Raw genomic sequence first — 23,373 nt, 5'->3', positions numbered from 1 at the left:
GTGGTCTCTGTTCTCCATGCCTTTGTGTTCTACCAGGAACATAAATATGCAAACCAGCGTTGGCTTGACCAGTGGTGAGGAAGGGCAAGGGAAACCTAGGGAAAGAAGAGCTGCCACTCCCTAGCGAAGCGTCCCGGAGGAGGGAACATCGGAGCTGAGGTTCCAGCTAGGGTTTGCCCTGAACACAAATAGGGCATAATTTCTTGGAGCACCAATAAGAAGTTTTGAACCAAACAACAATCACAGTCATCAGAATCCTCTTAGCTACCAGGTATTTAGTCAAATTCAAGATCCATGTTAAACATCATTTTTTCTTCATTAAATGATCCTATCTTCTAGATGTTTGAATGACTATCCCCAATTTGAAGACATCACTCCCAAATGAGATTCATTTAATTAAAGGCAAGACAGGGGGCCCCCATGATGTCTCAAATAAAGAAGAACACCTAACAGGCATTCAGCAAGCCATGCTGAACTCAAGGTACACCCCACTGAAGGCTCAGCGTCTTTTTCCTTCTGTGTAGCCTGGATGGAAAAAGTACATTCGTCTCTTGGCTTGTTTCCCTTGGCAAAGAGAATTATACCATGTGTTATTCTATTTATGAGAAATCAGTACTCTAGAAAAGCATGCTATTTGTGTTGGCAATACAAGCAAAGGTGGACTGGTTACCACCAAAAAGTGCCCAGACTGTGAAATATACACCCTTCACCTTTCAATGTAAATAAACTAGACACTTTATCAGTAGGAACAAAATAATGCGGTCAGCTAGAAAATAGCCCCACTGGAAACGTTTCATTTGGTGGGTCATTTGACATTGCATTAGGGTGTCTGAGATTATGATAAGTGGTTGGAGTGAGGTTTTTTCCTTTTAAATTTCATTAAACAGCATTTCCTTGCGACAGAAGTCAAAGGTTTGATTTAAACAATTAGGAAGTGAGCTTTTTTTTTTTTTACCATGCTGGGGAAAAAAATGCTTCAACTGAGATAAGACAGCAGCACACGTCAACTTGAATAGCAGTTGGAAAAGATCTCTCCCTCAATGAACGTTCTAACCTCTGGACAAACTGAACATCCCATAGTCCTGCTGCTGCTAAGTCGCTTCAGTCGTGCCTGACTCTGTGCGACCCCATAGACAGCAGCCCGTCAGGCTCCGCCGTCCCTGGGATTCTCCAGGCAAGAACGCTGGAGTGGGTTACCATTGCCTTCTCCAATGCATGAAAGGGAAAAGTGAACGTCAAGTGGCTCAGTTGTGTCCGACTCTTCGCAACCCCATGGACTACAGCCTACCAGGCTCCTCCGTCCACTAGTGGGAACTAATAAGGACGCATTCATCTTCTTTTTCCAGAGGTAGTGAGGTGGACTCTCATGCTCATTCTGCCCTCTGGTGGCTGGTTTTATGAAATGCAACCGAAAGGATACATTGTAAGCAGCGATGACTTTCTTCCTTTTGCAGATGATTTTATGTAATTCTTATCTACAATTACCGTGTCCCAAAGCTGCTATCTTCTGACCTGTAGACCTCAGATTCAGTTTTCTAATTAAATTGGCTGAAATCCTGACTTTTATTTAATTAAACACAGACTGGGGATTTAAAAATGTGTCTCAACATTCAGGTTTAAAGCTAGTTCAGGTGAGTTGCAGATGAATTTTTTTTTTAATGAATGAATTCACCTGGAGGATGAAAGCCAGCACACTGTATAATCAAATCCTTGAATACCCGAAAGATCAGTGTATTTAGTTAGTCAGACAATAAGCTAATTTTTTAGTAGATTATTGGCATGCCTAGGCTAAAATCCATATGACTAAGAATAACAATAAGCCATTTGAAGAAGAATAAAGAAGCATGACTTTCTTTTATCAAGATATACTGATATATCAATATCAGCACAAGGTTAGACAAAGTTCAGAAGCAAACCTACAAACACATAGAAACTTGATATAGAGGAGAAGAGTATTATAAATAAGAGTAGAAAGGATGCAATCATAATAAAGGCTACTGGGAAAACTGGTTATTATTTTTTACAAAATAAATTTAGATAATACCTCAAACCAAAGAAAAATAATACATTTCAGATGTACTATATGCCTTGGTGTGAAAATAAACAAAAAATTAATAAACTTTAGAAAAAAACATAGACTATCTATGTGATATGAAAAAGTACCTAGCAAAACAAAAACAAAGATTAATGCATGCAATTGTACTGTATAAAACTTTTGCAAAAATCACCTTAAAGCTAACAGAGAAGATTAGAAGAAAATATTTGCAGCACACACAACATGATCAATGAAATCTTAGTATCCAGGCTGTAAGAAGAATTCCTGTAAATCAATTCTTAACAGATAAATATCTAATAGAAAAAAAGAAAAATACGTGAACTGGCAATTCATAGAAGAAGAAACCCAAATAGCCAATACAGAACACAACCTATCAGTAATGAAGGAAATGCAAATCAAAATTTCTGTGAGATGGAATATCACTACCCATCATACTGAACATTTTTCTTTAAAGCTGGCAATACCAGATCCAGACGTAGACAAGGATGTGGAGAAGGTATAGATTCTCTATCTTGCTGGTGGAAGTTGAAACAAGCACAATTGCTATTTGATATTCACTAATTAATTATAAATACCCAATTAATATCTAATTGACATTGACTAATAATTGGTGAATATCTGGTAAGTATATAATTTACATATTACATATATAATATCTAAGCAATAGCTAATCGAGCTAGTGACACATATTCTGTTCAGCCAAGCTCTTCTGGGTCTAATGAATTTTTACGCATGTGCACCAGGAGTTTGCAGTAGTGAGATTGATGGGACATCATTGTGCAGTAACCCACCTCCCACCCCACTCGCCGGTACCCCAGAGGTCCCATCATACTTTTGACAGAGCTCAACAATGGTGATTACAAGCGTGGATTTTAGGGTCAGGCAAACCTGGGGACTCTTGCCTTGCGTCCTCCAACAATTGCATAATCTCTCCAGACCCCAGTTCCCTCCATTGTCAGTGGGGATAGTCACGTCCCTCTCCTTAACATCATTGGGGAAATAAAATGACAGACCTATAAAGTTTTTTGCACATAGTAGATGCTCAATAAATGGCTGCTATTGTTTCCATTATCATGACTCTACAATGGGGAGTCATCATTTCTGACTAAGCAGAAATTCTTTTTTCTGGCTAGGAAGACAGATATCAAGAAAGAAAGTTCAATGATATATTCTTAGGGCAGTCAGAGCATCCCATCAGGGAAATAAGCAGAGCTACATGAACAGTTTTACCACCCATCTGATGACAAACCAAAGAATTAGATTCTGCTCTTAGATTCTGCTCATCAGTAAGACAACCAGAATAAGTCTATGAGGCATCCCATTACCCATCAAGGAAAGACACAAGACATCTACTTTGTTTCCATACTCAATCTCTGACCTGGTCCAAGGGGTACTAAGAAATGTGCCTCATGAAGATATTGGGCTGGCACCTGCCCATAGGATTGACATCTGAGGGAGGATGGGCCAGATTCAAAGAAATAAGACTGAAATCAGAAAAGGACCTTGTTTAAAATGGAGAATGAGTTTTCCCATCATCGAATACTTACCAGTTAAGATGCAGGCCAGTGCAAGGAAAGCAAGTAAAACTCTTCGGGTCACACTATTTGCTGTGAGCTGAGACTCTTGTAGAAGCAATTTGCTACATTGACGTAAAGCAACGTGTGCCATTGTCCTTTATTTTACTTCTCTGTAGCTTCCTCAGAGGTCATAATTCAAAGACTTCTCAGAATCTGAAAGCTATATACAAATAGCATAATGAACCATATTTCACACTCTGTAAAGAATTTCCCCTCTATCAATCACAAATATATTTACATATGAAATGAAATTAGAGGACCTTTCTACCTCGCATCACCAGAAAGTTTCATCTGGGGAATAAATTGAATCTTGTAATTTTTTACATGAGATACCCTCTCCAGGCTTCCCAAATGCTCACTATCCCTTTAAAATTATAGTGAAGGCAAATGAGAAATGGATCCATCAAGGAAAATTGCTCTAAGTTTAGCTTTCATTAGGAATTAATCATCAGCTGTGATTGCCTTTGGTGCTACGATATACAAATTTCAGAACTTTGTCCTTGAAGAGAAGTCATTTTTCTTCCTCAAAACCTAAATGTGTATCTTCCCTTCCAGCAAAGTTCAGACACAAGGTTATCCCAGTGGAGGGTGGATGCTCAAAGTACCTGTCCCTTTACAAAGACATTCTTCTGTACTGTTGGTCATCCATCGTCTCTGAAAAATATTTCTGGGACAGCTGGTGAAGTGGATTGCAAGAGCAGACTGACAAAAAGAATGCAGCGTTTTACACTGCATGCCAACTCTAAAGAGAATGTTTGACAAGCAAAGAAATCAGTACCAAGTTAAATAATTTTACATTCACGTAAAGTGGCTGGAAATATGCCTGTCAGCCATTGCTTTTCGTACCAGAGACCTGAATGCTGAAAGGTATTCAGAGCCATAGACAAGACCAGGCACTACAAAAACAAACCCGCTTCTTCCACAGCAACCAGTATATACAATCTCTAAGAACCTAGGCTGTGCCAACCTCCGCTGCTCGCTGGTCAGTCTGCAGGCACTCTTCACCCATGACTTGTTGATGGGTTTATACTCCAGTCGTACATGCAAGCACATAGATATGTGGCACCTGCCAGGAAATGTTTTGGCTTTCTCAAGACATCAGTGGAACTTAGCTTCTGCACTTTCATCTCTTCATGCATCCCTCTTTTTTTGTCAGAGGAGACTACTCACCTGCCCTCTCACCTATTGGCTTCAGCTGCCCACACCGGACCTGACATCCTGCCACAGGAAGCAGGTTAGGGGCACCTAGTGGTGTTGTATCGGGCTCATCACCCCATCTGGTTACCCACGCCTGTCCTGTCTTCCTGAGGCTCCAGAATTCCGCTTGCTCTCTTGCCCAACAGATGCCTGTGGACTCCTTAATTCTGCTGCCACCAAAATGTGAGCACTTGTTATCTGCAAAGCTCTTGCTCTCCCTCTTGGCAGGGTCACAGTCCTCCCCTACCGGCATGCGCTGAGTTTTCTGGAAGCTGATGTATGATGGAGTTTGGGTTGCAAGATGTTTGTTGGGCTCAATACCTAAGAAAGGAAGGGGAGGAATTAGGATGGGCGGAAGAGTAAGTCATGCAGTCCTAAAACTCCACCAAGATGGCAGGAGCTCTGGGAGGAACACTGACCTGTAGAGTTGCCCGTATTGAGGCAAAATGGCCAGGCCATTATATCCCTGCCTGGACGTTCCAGTCATTGTATATGAACCTCCCTAAGGAAGGGTGGGACCCCAGGCAAGGCACTGTCTCGGGTGACCCTGAACACGCTCATGGGTGGAAGCTGTCTTCTGACCCTGCTTCCTGTGGCTGGGCAGCAAATCCTTCTTCAAGGTGGCACTAGGTGGTATGTCTTCACGTCTATGACACCAGTCACCTTCAGTGCAGACCCCTGCTGGCCTTGACCTCACCAGTCTGCCTGCCTAGGGTTCCAACCCATCTGATCTTTGTCTGCGGGCTCTCTTTGGCTTCTAGCACAATTCTCGGTCTTACAGTTCAATTCCTCAGAACTTAGGATTGTCATGTTATCACCTGGAGGCACACCCAGGAATGCCCTTTGTGGCCATGGAGACTGGAAAGCCCTGCTGTCAATTCCAGTGCACCTTGATGTGGTCCATCCCCACCCCAAGCCTTACCCCATTTCCTCAATTCCCCTGCCCAGTCCTGCCTGCCCCAAGGGTCCTGCTGCTTGGTGATGTTCCCGAAGAACTCCCAGTGGAGAGAAGGAGATTAGAGAAGGAAGACTGCATCCATGCCAAGATGGACTTACCCACACGTATAGCCTCAACCTCAAGGCAGACACATTGTGGCGCAAACAGTAAGAGAAAGAGAATGGTTCCATGTGCCAATATCTGCAAGACAGTTTCAACTCCTTGCAAGTGATGCTAAAAGAAATCATTTTATCTGGGAGAGCTGGGGACCTGTGGTATATTAAAAGCTTTCAAGGCAGTGGAAAATCATTTGAGTGGCCAGTTTCTTGAGTGTTCAGTAAATCCTGAATTTCCTCCAATACCATTCTCATTTTCAGCCCCCAAACTCACCCCATCTCTTAGAGTCCTTGGCCTGGGAGTCATTTTTAACCCTCAGCCAGCCTTTCTCCTCCGCTGTCGGATTGCTGGCCTCTCTTTTCACCATGATTTTGATTATCTCTGCCTTTTGTAGAGAGAATTTTCTCAATCTCATCTTTCCTCCCCTTTCCAAAAACAAACAAAAACAAAAAGCAAACAAACGAAAACCGACACCTCCACCTGAGAGCCTCCTCTGATTAGCATCTCCTAATTCTGATTATGTGTTTACTCTGCATATTTCCAGGATTAAGTTTTTATTAAAACCAAATGGCATTGTATAAAATTTCAAAGCATTACCCAAGCTATTTTTATTGCATCAGTTCCTTTCTTAAATCAATTAACCAGCAAATAAGACTAGAAACACTTTAGTGCCATTAAAGACACTTTCAGCGGTTGTTCTTTGCTTTTTAACAGCTAGATTTGTTGTAATGAGATTTGACCTGGTAGGTATTTGCATGTGGTTATTTGCCGAACGTTTGTGATTGTTCATAGTATGGAATCTGTATGAAATTGGGCTGTTTCAGTCACAATCAAAAGACCCCATCACGACGTAACAAGGTTTCCTGTAACTCTATATGTGTTGTTTAAAACGCTATCCTTCATCAGGGACTCTTAGGGCAAAAAGGTGTATGGCCGTCTCAACCACAAAGCAAGTGCCTCATGGTGATAGCCATGCTTTCCATAGACACTGAGGAACATCAGCAAGCTTTCTCTGGACATCTGCTCCACACCAAGCCCTGTGCCAGGGGCTCATGTGGACTAATGTACTCCTTCCACTGACCCCCCCTCACCAGAAAGACCAAGGTGAGTGAGGTTTCGAAATCTGTCTAAGGTCCACAGGTGATGAGACAGGATTGGAGTCTGAATCCAGGTTTTCTATAAATCTCTACTCCTTTTTCTCCCTGCACTTTGTTATTACACATGGTGGGGTTAACCCTGGCGGCTCAGTGGTAAAGAATCCACCTGCCAAAGCAAGAGACACAAGAGACAGGGGTTCAACCCCTGAGTCAGGAAGGTCCTCTGGAGGAGGAAATGGCAACCCACTCCAGTATTCCTGCCTGGGAAATCCCATGGCCAGAGGAGCCTGGAGGGCTACAGTCCTCGAGGTCGCAAGAGTTGGACACAACAACTAAACAACAGTTGAAACCCAACAACTCAAAGTTGGCTAGCTACATGGCTCCACAGCCCTGTGCCTCCCAAGAAATCAGAGCTTAAAGAAGTTTGGGCAGACTAAGAAGGTTCATGACCTTCTGAAGAACCAGGAATTAAGAGGTCTTAATTAACCCTCCCAAGCAAGAGGACTGTGTCAAGAACAGGTAATCTTACAACACATTGTCACTTTTCTCTGCGTTGTCCCTGATGTTTTCCTGGTCTCTTCCTGCCATACAAATGTCAGGTCACACAGGATAAAATGAAGAGCAGTGTCAGAAACACCGCACAATCTGCCGGAGTCTTGGATCAGAATAGCTTGCAGGAAATCCCCGGGGAGGGGTCTCAAGGTGAACTCGGCAAGTAATTGGCACATTGCCCTCGAAAACACATTCAATTAGCAGAGAGGCCTATGCCTAAAATGACTATGGCTGAGAAGGATAGGGTCAATTCACCAGATTACCTCCATGGGATTTGCTATATTTAGTGCCAGGCCACCACCCAGGTTTCCTCTCTCTTAGGAATTCTAAGTAAAATAAGAATAAGGCATGCCTCCCCTTCCTTACCGCCCCCCCACCACCACCAACGTCTGAGGGAATGAAAACTCAGATGGTGGATAAAATCCCAGCTCCTGCCTGATGCTTCTCCCTGGTGGAGGAGCTGTGTGGCTCAGCAACTCTGCCACTCCACAGGCAAAAATGCAGAGTTTGTCTCTTTTGTCAGTCTGGAGATAAAATCCTATTCTTTGTAATCCCTAAAGAAACAAATCAAATAAACTCGGGCTGAGCTAACCATTTTCAATCCATCAAAGCAATCAAATTCTGTTTACCTGAATCACAATGATTTCTAAAATGTTATTAAAAAGTAAAATGGAGTTTAACTATTCCAAAAAACCGAAAATGATGTGCAAACACAAAAGGGATAAGATTTCTGTAATTATGTAGACATAAAGTCGAGGCCATCATCTGAACCACAATACATTGTAGCTATGGCATGTACAGATAAAGAGTCCTTTGTCTAACACAGCGGCTGCGACTGATGCATAAACATAATTAATGTAAGAAGTCTTCAAAGAGGTGACTATTCATTTAGTTTTATTGCTCTTTCGGGCAAACAATGGTTTTATAATTTAATAAACCAATTAACTGATTACGTCTCACCCAAAATATTTGTATATCACCCCTTCTATCATCTCAAAAATCCTCAGCCCATTTCTTGGCCAGAGAGTGTTGTTGTCAATGTGACTAATTAGTATCTCTGGCAAATGTTCCGCTGGCAGGTTAATTTTGCAGCAAATTCTTTGGGAATTTTTGTATCCATGTGCTTTGCAAACATTTGCAGAAAGCCCTTTCTCAGTGTCATTAAAAGTTCAGAGACCACAGCTAATATTAGGACTGTTTAGAGACACTTTGAAAGAAAGAATGGTGTGGTTCCGCTTCTTTATTGTAATTCTTCAACTCCTAAGTAGGGGGAACAATGCAGTTCTTCAGCATGCCATGCATTATCACCCCCTCCAAATTGCTTCTTCTGTTCAGCCAGGAGTCATTCTGTGGGCTTCAGGTAACGATCGCCTGTATTATAAAGTGGTGATGCTCACCACGTTGCAGCTAACCCTCCATTATCAGGTAGAGAAAAGCCAACTGGGGGAAAAAATGCATCCAGGAGTAAAACTTGACATCCTGGCAAACGGCAGAAAGTTTCAACCTAGGCACATTCTTACAGCCTTTAAATGTGAAATTGTCATGACACGTCTTCAAGAAAAGCAACATACCTCAATCAAGGCAGAGAAATGGAGTCATTTAAGAGGATTTGCTGGAAACCTTAGTAAACGATGTTTTTATGACGGGTACAAATGTGGCGCTCCCGGCTCTGGCCCCAAAGCCGCTGACCACCTCCAGCAGGGATCTAACTTACGAGTGTTGCATAATGAACCCTACTCTGCCCTGCAACCCTCGGCTCCCACACTTTCAGCTAAGTATCCATCCATTCACTGCTCCTTGGTAGAACTCAACATTGAGAGACTCCAACCCATCCACCATAAGCTAGAAACAGTCCCTGCCCTCAGGAATGGATCGTCTAGGGAGGTTAAGGACAAGGCGAATAAAAAGTCCTCCCTTCTCATTTGCACTGAGAAGGGAAGACTATGTCTTGTAAGATCCCATCAGAGGGACTGAACTCAGACAAAGAGGATCAGGGAACCACTTTCTGCAGGAGGTGAGGCATAAGCTCCTGAGTTATGGAACGAGAGTAACCAAGTGACCAAGGAGAGGACAGAAGCTGAAAGTTGACGAGACCTTGCTTGAAGGTGCAGTGGTGAGAGAAAATGCCCATCCTGGGGCTCTAGGAGCCCTTAAGGATGGTAGGAGCATGGACCACAAGGGCCAAAGGCTGGAGGGGAAGTTAGAGGGTTGAGGGCCGAGACTGTGTGCAGGTCTTGAAGCCATAAGAAGGCGTTTGAATTTCATCCTGGAAGAATGTAGAGACATCAAAGTCTTAATCAGATGAATCATGTGATCAGATTTACATTCTGGAAATATACAAACCCCTCTCTACTATACCAACAACAACAAAAAAATTTAAGTCCTAATGGTTTATGGCTCATATGGTTACTGTACCCCCATGATTGGTGATTTGTTGTCCCTAAGTAAAATAAAACTGAACCCTTTGTATAATTTTGCCAAAGTTGCAGCAGGACACACCTTCTCAGGCTACCATGCATGGATTCGAGTGTCCATGCAGGGCACGCACCTTCCTTAGAGTCTATAAGAAGGATCCTTCTCTCAAGCAGCAGAAAAATATATAAGCCAATAAGATCCAAATATACATAAGATCTGAAATCTCAGACGATTAAGGGACAGACAGGAAGTTCTGTAAGATCATGAGATGGCTTGCTGCCATGGACTGAGGTGGTTTAAGAACTTCCAAATGTACAAGGTTGATTTAGAAAAGGCAGAGGAACCAGAGACCACACTGCCAACATCTGTTGGATCATAGAAGAAGGAAGAGAGTTCCAGAAAAACATCTACTATTGTTTCATTGACTATGCTAAAGCCTTTGACTGTGTGGATCACAATAAACAGTTGAAAATTCTTAAAGAGATGGGAATACCAGACCACCTTACCTGCCTCCTGAGAAACTTGTATTCAGGTCAAGAAGCAATTGTTTGAATCAGACATGGAACAACAGACTGGTTCCAAATTGGGAAAGGGGTACATCAAGGCTGTATATTGTCACCCTCCTTATTTAACTTACATGCAGAGTACATCATGGGAAATGCTGGGCTGGACTCACAAGCTGGAATCAAGATTGCTGGGAGAAATATCAACCACCTCAGATATGCAGATAACAGCACTCTAATGGCAGAAAATAAAGAGGAACTGAAGACCCTCTTGATGAGGATGAAAGAAGAGAGTGAAAAAGCTGACTTAAAACTCAACATCCAAAAAACTAAGATCATGGCATCCAGTCCCATCATTTCTTGGCAAATAGAAGGGAAAGAAGTAGAAACAGTGGCAGATTTTATTTTCTTATGCTGCAAAATCACTGTGGATGCTGATTGCAGCCACAAAGTTAATATTCCTTAGAAGAAAAGCTATAACAAACCTAGAGAGTGTATTAAAAAGCAGAGACATCACTTTGCCAACAAAGGTCCATATAATCAAAGCTATGCTTTTTCCAGTAGTCATGTATGGATGTGAGAGTTGGACTATAAAGAAGGCTGAGCACTGAAGAATTAATGCTTTTGAACTGTGGTGTTGGAGAAGACTCTTGACAGCCCCTTAGACTGCAAGGAGATCCAACCAGTCCATCCTAAAGGAAATCAGTCTTGAATATTAATTGGAAGGACTGACGCTAAAGCTGAAACTCCAATACTTTAACTACCTGATGCAAATAATTGACTCATTGGAAAACACCTTGATGCTGGGAAAGATTGAGGGCAAAAGGAGAAGGGGACGACAAAGGATGAGATGGTTGGACGGCATCACTGACTCAATGGACATGAGTTTGAGCAAGCTCTGGGAGATAATGAAGGACAAAGGTGCCTGGTGTGCTGCAGTCCATGGGGTCACAAAGAGTTGGACATGACTTAGCAACTGAAAAATAAGAAGATTGATGGACGTTACATGTTCCCGGATGGGCAGGAGGGGTCACCTGAACAGGGGGAAGGGGGGAAATGAACACAGAAGTAGAGAGGAATAGTCAGTCTGCCGGTGAATAGTGATGCCAGCAGGAAAGAGTTGAAATGAGCACAAGTGTATCAGATGCTAAGCAAAAGATTTGGGCCTCAAACCTGTGGGTGACTAAACAGGGTGACTCCAGCAGCAGCGGCAGCACCCCAACACCACAGTGGATGATATGTCCAGGGCACGTCTTTGCTTTGAGTCTCTGACTCTGGACCTTGTTCCTTTCCACCACATCTCATTGCCTTTCCATGTACCGAGAGTGCTGGGAGAGCCCAAGAAAGATGAAAGACAGGTGATGCAGACACCACGGATGTTCTTTGCAAGACATTTAAATGGACTTCCCTGGTGGTCCAGTGGTTAAGATTTCACTTTCCAATGCAGAGGGTACAGGTTCAATCCCTGGTCAGGGAGCTGAGATTCCACATGCCTCATGGCCAAAAAACCAAAACATAAAACAGAAGCAATGTTGTAACAAATTCAATAGTTTTAAAATGGTCTACATCAAAAAATCTAAAAGGAGGACTTCCCTTCCAGGTTAAGAATCTGCTTTGCAAAGCAAGGGACACCGGTTCGGCACCTGGTCTGAGAAGATCCCACATATCTCAGGGCAACTGAGCTCATGCGCCACAACTACTGAAGCCCACAAGCCCTGGAGCCTGTGCTCCACAACAAGAGACGCCATCACAATGAGAGGTGAACACACTGCAAGCAGAGAGAAATGTGTTTGCTGTAGCAACAAAGACTCTGCACAGCCAAAAATAAATAAAAAAAATAAATATATTTTTTTAATTAAAAAAAAAAGAAGATAGGTTTAAACAGGATTCCAAGAAACAGGAGGACCTTACTATATCATGGAAGACGATTCATAAACTGGCCCCACCATCTCCACCTTCACTGATCCCTTGGGTCCCCCATGCCCCAGACATTCTGAAACGCTTGCAGTTGCCCTTCTGATTCCAGGCCTCTCCCTGCACCTCCCCCACCTTCCCAGAGCATCTTCCCCTCTAAGACCCAGGGATCACCTTCTCCGGGCAGTCCCGAAGGATCACTCCTCCACCCTCCCCAGGATGCCCTCCACTCCTGCTCTTGCTGGGAAATGCTCCTTAGAGGGCTGTGTCTACTTATTCTAGTCACTCTCTCGTCAAGGAACATTTTGGTTAAGCACAGTGGTTAAGAGCTTGACCTCTGGTGGGAATCCCCAAGACCAGCCAGGACAGAACCAGAATATAGCAGAAACTGGGCTATGTTTCAGAGAAGGCAATGGCAACCCACTCCAGTACTCTTGCCTGGAGAAGCCCATGGACAAGAGGAGCCTGGTAGGCTGCAGTCCATGGGGTCGCAAAGAGTCAGACACGACTGAGCGACTTTACTTTCAATTTTCACTTTCATGCATTGGAGAAGGAAATGGCAACCCACTCCAGTGTTCTTGCCTGGAGAATCCCAGGGATGGCAGAGACTGGTGGGCTGCCATCTATGGGGTCACTCAGAGTCGGACACAACTGAAGCGACTTAGCAGCAGCAGCAGCAGCAGCAGGGCTATGTTTGACAAATGTAAGACTGGATGAAAGAACTCAGGGTGGGAGGAAGATCCTACCATATCAATCCGCCAACTCCAGAGTGCCCTCAGAGTGCACATCCTAAAAGTCTGCAGGTTCAGGCAATTGCATTTTTTAAGCTCCAGAAACTAACAATGGTATGCAGAAGAACTCCTACTTGGGGGGTGCTGCTGTTGAAAACAGGCCCTTTGGCTGTGTCTGCACTGCCCCCAAAACAACAGTCAATGAAGACACTGTTTTAAAAAAAACTAATTCGGAGCAGGAAAAAGTTAAGTGGTTTTCTGATTTCTTTGGCCTTCCAACTCAATCACAAAGATTACTCTTAGAGCCCTGGGTAAATATAGCCTGGGTCTGAGTGTCTTGAGTCATGTGACCGTGTTATCTCATTAATCCCTACAAAGTCCTAAGAGTAAGTTGATGAGTGTTATAGAGGGCCTAGACTAGAGGTTCTCAAATTTCAGGGTGCATCGGAATCCCCTGGAAGGCATCTTCAAACACAACTGCTGGACACCCCACTCCGGAGTTTCTAATTTGGTTTCTAATTTCTATACCAAATTAGAGTTGGCTTATAAATGCACATTACTAACAAGTTCAGTAAAGAATCTGCCTGCAATACGGGAGACCCGGGTTCAATCCCTGGATGGGGAAGACCCCCTAGAGTAGGAAATGGCTACCCACTCCAGTCTTCTTGCCTGCCAAATTCCACGGACAGAGGAACCTGTCAGGTTAAAGTCCACAGGGCCGCAAACAACTGAGTGACTAAAAGAAAAATGAACAAGTCCCCAGGTGATGCTGATGCTGCTGATCAGGGACCACATTTTGAGAACCCCTGCCCTAGACTATGGTTGATGAGCTTGCATAAGCTCTCATCTATCAACCCTCAGACACTTGGTGCTAGACTGATTGACTGCAGCTTCGCAAGTGCCCAGGTAGTGAAGTACTATGAAATGGGTGTGCTTACCTGGCCCAATGGCTTCTCCTATAGTTCAGGAAGGGAGTGGCCACTTGCCAGCTCCAATCAGGTCATGAGGCTGGAGAAGACAGGGCCAGGGGTAGTATTTTTTTCAAACAAGAATCCCTGATACAGGCTGCATGCAAATTACTCTAGCTCTCTCTCTCTCTCTCTCAGATGCTCATGGTAGGGATTTAAAGGGGAGGTCAAAGTAAAATTGAGTTCTGACTCAGATTTCACAAGAACGGGTTTTCAAATCAAATCAGATGAAACCTCGGGGTGCATGGGACGGCTTTACCCCTACCCAAAGGTGACCTCTCCTATTAAGAAGGAGGAAAACGCTTGAAAAACCTCTTCAACATCAAATAGCAACCTAAGAGCATTTTCTGGTGATTTAAACTTAAGCAAATCAGAAACATCTGGATTAAATTTTACTCAAATTCTACACAATCTAAACAATTAAGGTGGGGGAGGAAGCACTTGGCAAACTGTGCCCAGGGTTTAATCAAGTCTGGAGCATTTGAAAATTGGTCCGAGGTGTTGATGAGCTCTGAGTGACGCCCTGCAGCCCAGCCCTGGCATTAACTACTCTGAAAGCTCAAAAGTAACTCAGCCGTTGGCTTCCCCCACCCCCAGGACTCTGTGCAGGGCCTCCCTGCCATCCATTTTCTTCATGATCCCAATTGAATGGTTCGTTCACAGCATGATGTTCTGGACAGATCTGGATATTTGGTGACCCGGGGAAAATGGGAATTGTGAAAGGCACGGTGAGCGGTTAAGAGCCTGACGGTGCTTGTCAGGATAAAGAACCAGTGCTGGCTGCTGCAGTGGAGTCTTGGCATCTCAGTGGCTTGACACCACTAAGTGTGTTTCTTCCTCATGTCCTTTGAGTCAGACAGCTCTGCCAGACGACTCTCCTCTACCCCCTCAGGAATACGGGCAGCTCCCATCTCCCCACCCCGCCACGCTAACTGTATCTCCATGGCTGCTGCAGAGGGGAGGGAAGGTAGGAAGGATGGGATGCCTAGTTTTGAATCTCAGATTTGTCCTGGAAGAGTTGTGCCATATTCTGCAAGACCCTTGAACTCTGAAGCGTCAACTTGTTTCTTTCTCTGCCTAGCAGGATTCCTCAGCACCCACTTCATAGGGCTCATGGGAGAATCCAATGAGGTTATTCAAAAGTGTGACGTGTTGACCAGTATCCTGGGCCCATCTCAGATCCTACTAGAAGTATGGACCTTCAGGCTCCACCTCAGACCTACTGGATCAGAATCTGTGCTGTATCAATTTATGTTCTTTAATAATCTATCTTTGTCATTGGAATTATAATCAATTTTCAAAGTAAAAAAGTATATGTATAGATAATTTGATAAAAAGAATTACTTTTACTATATTATAAAATTATGTTAAACAAAATGTTTATGTAAAAATCTGCATTTTAATGAGCTCCCCGGGTGATGCAAGTTTGCAAAGTTTCAGAAGCACTGCAGCAAAGCACCCAGTTCAGTTCAGTTGCTCAGTCATGTCCAACTCTTTGTGACCCCACGGACTGCAACACGCCAGGGCTCCCTGTCCATCACCAACTCCCGAAGTTTGCTCAGACTCACGTCCATTGAGTTGGTGATGCCATCCAACCATCTCATCCTCTGTCGTCCCCTTCTCCTCCCACCTTCAGTCTTTCCAAATGAGTCAGTTCTTCGCACCCAGCACAGAGTAAATGCTCAGTAAACGTTGTCTGTGTGTGCACACGCATGAACATACACGCGCACACACATGCACACCCTCAGTCATGTCTGACTCTTTGTGGCCCCATGGACTGCAGTCCATAAGGCTCCTCTGTCCATAGAATTTTCCAGGCAAGAATAGAGGATGTGGGTTGCCATCCTCCAGAGGAGGATCTTCCCAACCCATGGATCAAAACTGCATCTCTTGCATCTCCTGCATTGGCAGTCAGATTCTTTACCACAGTGCCACCTGGGAAGGCCCTCAGTAAACGTGAGCTGCTACTATTGTCATCTAAATGCCAGCTGCCTTTCCAGGCCTGAAAACCACGGAGACAATTAGCCCCTCACCCACTCACAATCAGCAGGGACATCAGTGGAGATTATCGGGTTTAGGGGACTGGCTTCTCCTCCTGTGAACAGTGACACTTCCTCCCAATGTCCTTTCATGAAAGGGTGGAGACGGGGGCCTTTATTTTAACTGACAAATCAAAGCAAGTCAGGACTAAGACTGCAATCATTTCATACTCATTATCCAAGGAATTTCAGTCCATATGGCACACTGCCCTCATCATTACACGCTGATCACAGCCCCTGTGTGTTACCTGGGATCAACCCAGCAACATAAAAGGTAGGGAACAGACCCAGATTTCTAGACAGGCTGTCATGGAAAATTTCCTTCCGGAGGGTGGGGGGACAGGGGGGTGGCTGGGGAGGGGAGGATTAGGACCAATGTCAAGTAAATCATTTCCCCCCCTCCTGGTAAAACACATTTCCATGGCTAGCCCGGCTTTCCAAAAAAATGAGTCCTGTCCAGCTCACTTAGCTTACGGGGCTTGCGTTCAGGGGATGTTGAGGGATTCCTTTGGCCAGCTGCCTGCATGCCTCATTTGCATGATTACACCAAACCGTCATCCAGAAAGTGCCCGCTGCAAAATGACTAAACTCATATCAGGTGTCTCCCTCCCCTGCGCCTTCCCCTGCTCCCTCCTCCCTCCACAAAGCTCCTGTCTGAAACACAGGACCCATAAGAGTAAGCCTAAGTGCACTCTCTTGGTAATGGATCACAAAGCCCCAGAATCTCAATTTCCTCTCTCAGCACTGAGTCACCTCGACCACATTGATCAAGATGGAGCCCAGTAATGCTCCCAGCAGCTTGCAGGCTGCCTCTAATCTTTCCCTCCCTCTGCTTCTCTTCTCCCTTCTCTTACACACACACACACACACACACACACACACACACAAAATACTCAGAACATTAAAGAAAGCTGTTAAGCTAATCTGGTGCATCTAAATGGGCAATATATATTGAATCCATGCTCCATTGATCATAATTATTGCAGTGCCCTTTATCAAGTAGCCATCTTAAACCATTATTTAGAGATCATTTTGCTTTCCATTACTGTCACTATATTGCAAAATTCGCGGGGAATTGGATGCCTGGCGATAGAAGGGCGTGCACAGTATTAGTCGGGAATCTGCCCATGCCATCCAGGAGTGCTTCCAAATGGACAGACTTCAGCGCCACAGTCAGTGAACTTTTGAAGAGCGCCTCCCCACACCACCACCCCCCATCAGCTTCATGGCAGAAAAATAAATCCTCCACCCTGGTCTGATTTTCCACCTTGGCTCTGCAAACAATATCACCATTATTCTCGCCTTGCGATAATCCCCAGTAAGACCCTCAATATACAAAGCCCCCAACTCACACTGCTGCATTCCTCAGACTGAGTGCAGTCACTGAAAAGTGCCTGAAATAAGGCATCTAGCCTGGGGGAAAGAAAAAGGGGCCGCTTATCTGGAATGCCCCAGCCTCCTAAATAGAAACTTTTATTCTAAAACCACAGCTCCCTTTCTTCCCCATCTTAAGGATGCCCATGGTAGATGAGCGGCTTCTTCTCCAAACCTCTGGTCTGGTATTGTCACTTTCCCTCCAGCCTTTACTGGAGACTCTCCACGGAGAATGAGACGTCCCAGATTTTCCGGACAGAAGGTGGTTTGGCATAGTGGTTGAGGCCATCAACTCACCCCTTCAGAGCCAGGTTCAAACCCAGACCCTGCCAGTCGCTCCCTCAGGCAATGCATTCACCTTCTGTCAGGCTCCAGAGCTGCTTCTGTGCAATTAGGAATCAGGATGATTGTAAATTCCTGGTGGCTCAGATGAAAAGACTCTTCCTACAATGCAGGAGCCACAGGAGATGCAGATTTAATTCCTGGGTCAGGAAGATCTCCTGGAAAGGGCATGGCAACCCACTCCAGTATCCTTGCCTGGAGAATCCCATGGACAGAGGAGCCTGGCAGGCTACAGTCCATAGGATCACCAAGAGTCGGATACGATTGAAGTGATTTACCACATACACACACAAAAACCCCTGCCTTGTAAGGACCTGAGGTCATATCTGGTGCAGAGCGAGCACTCACACAAGTTAGCAGTCATTACTGTTACACAGGGCTTCCCCGATGGCTCAGTGGTAAAGAATCCACCTGCCAATGCGGGAGACACAAGATTCAATCCCTGGGTGGGGAAGATCCCCTAGAGAAGGAATGGCAACCAACTCCAGTATTCTTGCCTGGGAAATCTCACAGACAGAGGAGCCTGGTGGGCTACAGTCCATGGGGTCGCAAAATAGTCGGTCATGACTTGACAACTAAATAACCACAATTGTTACAGAGGGCAGTGGTTTGCAAATGTGAACCTGCATTCAGATTATCTGGAGGGCTCTTAAACCAAGATTGCTGGACCCACCCCCTAGAGTCCCTGATTCAGTGGATATGGGGTTGGGGGAGGACATACATCTCTAAGTTCCCAAATGATCCTGTTGTCAACATTTTGACAGCCCCTGCTCTATGGAGTGGAAACTGTGAAATTAAAATCAGGGAGGAGGGAGTGTGTACACCTCCTCTCCAACCTGGGACCACCTAGCAAACTTCACTCCCCTTCCTGGGTCAGTTTCCTACTAGTAAAACCAATGAGTGAAGCAGACCCAAGGCTGTCCTTTATCAAAAAAAAAAAAACATAAGATTTGGAGTTAGACAGATCTAAGTCTGCCTCTGGGCCCTACTACTTACTAGCTGTATGACTTTACTGACTTCCTTAACTTCCCTGAGTTTGCTGTCTCATCTGCAGATTGGAATGACAGTTCCTACTTCATGGAGTTGAATAACATGACCTGTAGAAAATACTACTACTATTCCTGGTATATAATAGATAATTGTTGTTGTTCAGTTACTAAGTCATCTCCAACTCTGTGACCCAATGAACTGCAGCACACCAGGCTTCCCTGTCCTTCACTATCTCCCTGAGTTTGTTCAAACTCATGTCCATTGAGTTGGTGATGCCATCCAACCATCTCATCCTCTGTTGCCCCCTTCTCCTCTTGCCCTCAATCTTTCCCAGCATCAGCGTCTTTTCCAATGAGCCAGCTCTTTGCATCAGGTGGCCAAAGTATTGGAGCTTCAGCTTCAGCATCAGTCCTTCCAATGAATATTCAGGGTTGGTTTCCTTTAGGATTGACTGGTTTGAGCTCCTTGCTTATCTAAGGGACTCACAAGAGTCTTTTCCAGCACCACAATTCAAAAGCATCAATTCTTTAAATGGTCATTATTAATAATAATGTTAGGTTGGATCACATGAGATTACTGATAATTAGCCATAACTTACCTATAAAATTGGAAGTTTCAGATGGATAGTCTAGTCTAATTGTAATAATGATAGCAATAATAAAAATACTACTAATATCACTGAGCAGACTTCAGGCATCCCAGTTTTGCAAAACAACTAGCTAATAGCATTCACTGCAGGAAAGCTGAGGACACTAGTCCATTAAATTGTAGTGTCATCTTAACTACGATGTTTATCAATCATATACCTAATTTATACCTCACCTCAAAACACACATACACACACACAAACTGATTTAATGGTATTGGACATAGTTTTTTTTAAGAGATTCTCCAAATTACACCAGTGAGTGCCCAGAATGAGAGCCAAGGAGATTCGTGTTTCATGGGGTCCTTCGGCATTTCCTGGACCTGATTTCTCTTCGGCAGCTTCTGATTTGCTAAGAGCAGGAAACAAATGACTAGTAACATAGTAGACGCTAAACACATGTTGAATTGAAAATGTGCTAAATAAGGTAATGAAAGCAAAACAGATTGTCACCTCAGTAGATCATGAAGGACTTTTGATAAAATGTAATGTCAATTACATTTTAATGTTTTTCCAAAATAAATTCTTAGTCAACCAAAAACATAAGCTAGGCGCAGATATGCTGAATGGATGGATGGATGTGCGCGTGTGTGTACATACATGCGCGTGTACTCAGTCGATCAGTCATGTCCAATTCTTTGTGACCCCATGGACTGTAGCCCACCAGGCCCTCTGTTCATGGGTTTTTTCCAGGCAAGAATACAGGAGTGGGTTGCCATTTCCTCCTCCAGGGGATCTTCCCAACCCAGGGATCAAACCTGCATCTCTTGAGTCTCCTACATCAGCAGGTAGATTCTTTACCTCTGAGCCATCTGGAAAGTATATATACATATACATTTATCTATAATTTGTTTTGTTCAAACTAATAGCCAGCATCATGATTCACTTTGAAAGGAAGACACTGCCATTCAAAGGAAGGAACAAAACAAAGATACCTAGTCATTATGACAATTTAACATTGTTCTAGAAGTACCAACTAATAGTGAAGAACATGAGACAGCAGGAGTAACAGCTGAAAACTGAAGACAAAAATTATCATCATTATCTACTTGGAAAACCCCAGAGGACATATTAGAACTAATAAGAGGCTTCAGTGAGGTCGGTAGTTATAAACTTAGTTTATGGAAATCAATAACGTCTATAACCAGTTAGAAGAGCCATACTTTATAACAGTCATAAAAATGTAATGCCTGAAAGGAGCTGATCAAAAAATGACTACAACCTGTATGATAAGAACCATAAACCTCTACTCAGGAATACAAAAGGATATCAGAATGATTTAGAAAACGTACCAAGTTTCATGATGGAAAGACAATATTTTAAAATATTAATACTGAAAAATCATGCTGAATTTAATATAATCGAAGTCAAAATTCCAATACTTCTTTTCAAACTTGACCAAAGGTTATTTGAAGACTGTGGTGTGTGAGAAGAACCAGAAAAAGAAAGACTGAGAAAAAGACTAATGAGAGAGCATTTACTACAGTGTATTAAAATTCTGATAACGAAAACTGACTCCAAAAGAGACAGATTAATTAGACTAGGAAATTCAGAAGTAGACCCAAACACATTTTAAAAAATTTATACATAATTAAGTTAGAATTTCAGATTAAGCATGAAATTAGAACTATTCAATAAAGGATCTAGGGGTAACCATTTGGGGAAAAAGGACAATTCACACCAACATAAATTCCACATCAATTATGCAATTTAATATAAAAGTACTAGCAAAAAGATATATACATATTTTTATAAAGCTTGATGAGAAATTCCTTTGAAAGAATAGCACTAAAATAAAACTTTGTGACATTAAAATGTAAAACTTATTCTAAATGGCAAAAGAAAAAGTTATAAGGAAAAAACCAGATGATGTATTTTCAATAAATGTGCTATTCAGGGATTAGTATCCTCACTAATTAAAGGTACATTAAACTTCACCAGAAATGTATGTATAAAAAGTCAAATAGAAATTTGGATAAAGGACATAAACAAGATATTCACAAATGAAGAAATAGAAATAGTCAGTAGCCACATACAAATGTTCAATATCACCAGTAGTCAAAATAAATATAAGTTAAAACACAAGGGTCAACCTTTTTTACTTACAGTGCTATTATTCATTTCAAAAAACGAATAGCCAGAGTTGTCAAAAATGCAGGACAATATATAGGCATTCTCATACATTGTACGCAGGAACATAAATTAAGAAGGTCTTTTGGGGTACAGTTTGAGAGTAGGTATCCTAAACCTTAGACTGAGTAAATACATTTCTGGGAGTATATGGGAGGAAATAAGCATGTGCTCAAGGACAGTACAAGGATGATCTTTGTAGCATTACTTAGAGTAGCCAAAGAATGGAATATTAGTCACTAAAAGTTATGGCAGACAGTCACGTTATTTACATGCACACAACTGAGCGACTTCACCATCTTTCTTCTCACAGTCACGGTGGGCCAGGGGCTCTCAAACCGGAGTGTACATCAGGGTGAGCAGGAGGGCGTCTTAAAACAAGATTGATGGCCTTGCCCCCAGTTTCTCATTCTGTGAGCCTGCGATGGGGCCCTAGGCTTTGCTTTCTGAGTGCCCAGGTGATATTGATGCTGATGGCCCAGACATCACACTTTGAGGGCCACTGTGATAACGCGTTGCTCAGTGAGAAAAGCAAATTCCAAGAGTGGAGGTAGCAAAATGCAGTGTCTCTATGTACCTTAAATATGCATAGAAAGAAATCCTCAAGGATAAACCTGAAAATGTTAACAATGATTTCTAAGTGTCAAGATTATGACTGCTTTTAATTTTTCATGATGAACATAAATTATTTATATAAATTTAATTAATTGGCCATTTCTCCCTCTAATAAGCAAATGCTATGAAATACATGTATGCCTGAGTTTTCCTGAGCTCTCTCTGCCTTGAGACACTTGGGAGACAACAGTTGGAGAGTTTTTTATTAGTAATAACTACTTGATTAAGATATAATTCAGATCCAATACAATTCAGCCAGTTAAGGCATACACTCTAATGGCTTTTAGTATATTCATAGAGCTGTACAACCATCACCACAATCAATTTTAGAATGTTTTCATCATCCTCCAGAGAAACTCATAATCCCCATCCCAGCAGTTACTCCACATTTCCCATCCCCTCCCTCCAGCCCCTGGCAACCACTAACACACTTCCTGTTGCTATGGATTTGCCTGTTCTGGACATTTCATATAAATGGAATCATACAATATAGGGTCCTTTGTGACTGGCTTCTTTCACGTTTATGTTGTTTTAATTCAAAATTCCTGCCCTTGTAGGGTCATCCCACAATCCACTTTGTCTTGCATGCCCGGCTCAGCAAAGCACGAGGTTACAAGATTTATAGGCACAGAGTGAAGTGTGTGAAGTTTAATACACTCTATGCATCACCCCTGCCCTCACCCAGGTAATTTTAACTTGTTGTTGGGTTCTCACTTCTGTTTTGGACTTGACTTTGAGAAACAGGTCAACTCCTAACAGGGAGGATGGAGAGGCAGCAGGAGGGAAGGTCTCGGGTCTTCTGGGACCCCCAAGGCAAGCTGCTTGTTTGCTCTGGGTTCCATTCCTCTCCTGGGATGCGGCAACACCAGCACCTCAGAGCACTTGGTGAATTAATGCACATCCAATGCTCAGAGCGATGAAGGAAGCTCTGAGCTTCCACGTTTGTCTGCAATGCAGGAGACCTAGGTTCAATCCCTGGGTTGGGAAAACCCCCTGGAGAAGGAAATGGCAGCCAACTCCAGTACTCTTGTCTGGAAAATTCCATGGACGGAGGAGCCGGGTAGGCTACAGTCCATGGGGTCGCAGAGAGTCGGACATGACTAAGGGACTTCACTTTCTTTCCACTTAATGCTCAGAGCCTCGTCTGCTACCACATGTGTTAGCGTATGTTAG

The 23,373-nt window shown here is 43.4% G+C and overlaps 1 long non-coding RNA gene across 1 annotated transcript in view; it reads right to left on the bottom strand.

Moving 5' to 3' along the window:
* Positions 1 to 940: 940 nt before the first annotated feature.
* The window catches only part of LOC145524367 (uncharacterized), a 134,739-nt gene continuing 112,306 nt past the window's right edge, over positions 941 to 23,373 (bottom strand). Inside the window, exons 8-10 of the long non-coding RNA XR_014067444.1 lie at positions 4,804 to 5,151; positions 3,604 to 3,793; positions 941 to 1,389 (exon numbers count right to left, since the gene is read on the bottom strand). This is a non-coding gene — a long non-coding RNA (uncharacterized LOC145524367). The remainder of the gene's footprint in view (positions 1,390 to 3,603; positions 3,794 to 4,803; positions 5,152 to 23,373) is intronic.

The sequence above is a fragment of the Giraffa tippelskirchi genome, chromosome 2, assembly GCF_054371585.1.
Source record: "Giraffa tippelskirchi isolate mGirTip1 chromosome 2, T2T-mGirTip1v1.2.pri, whole genome shotgun sequence".
In the NCBI taxonomy this organism is placed as follows: Eukaryota; Metazoa; Chordata; class Mammalia; order Artiodactyla; family Giraffidae; genus Giraffa; species Giraffa tippelskirchi.
Note: the sequence above shows the minus strand (reverse complement) of the source record. Positions and strands in the feature narration are given on the sequence as shown.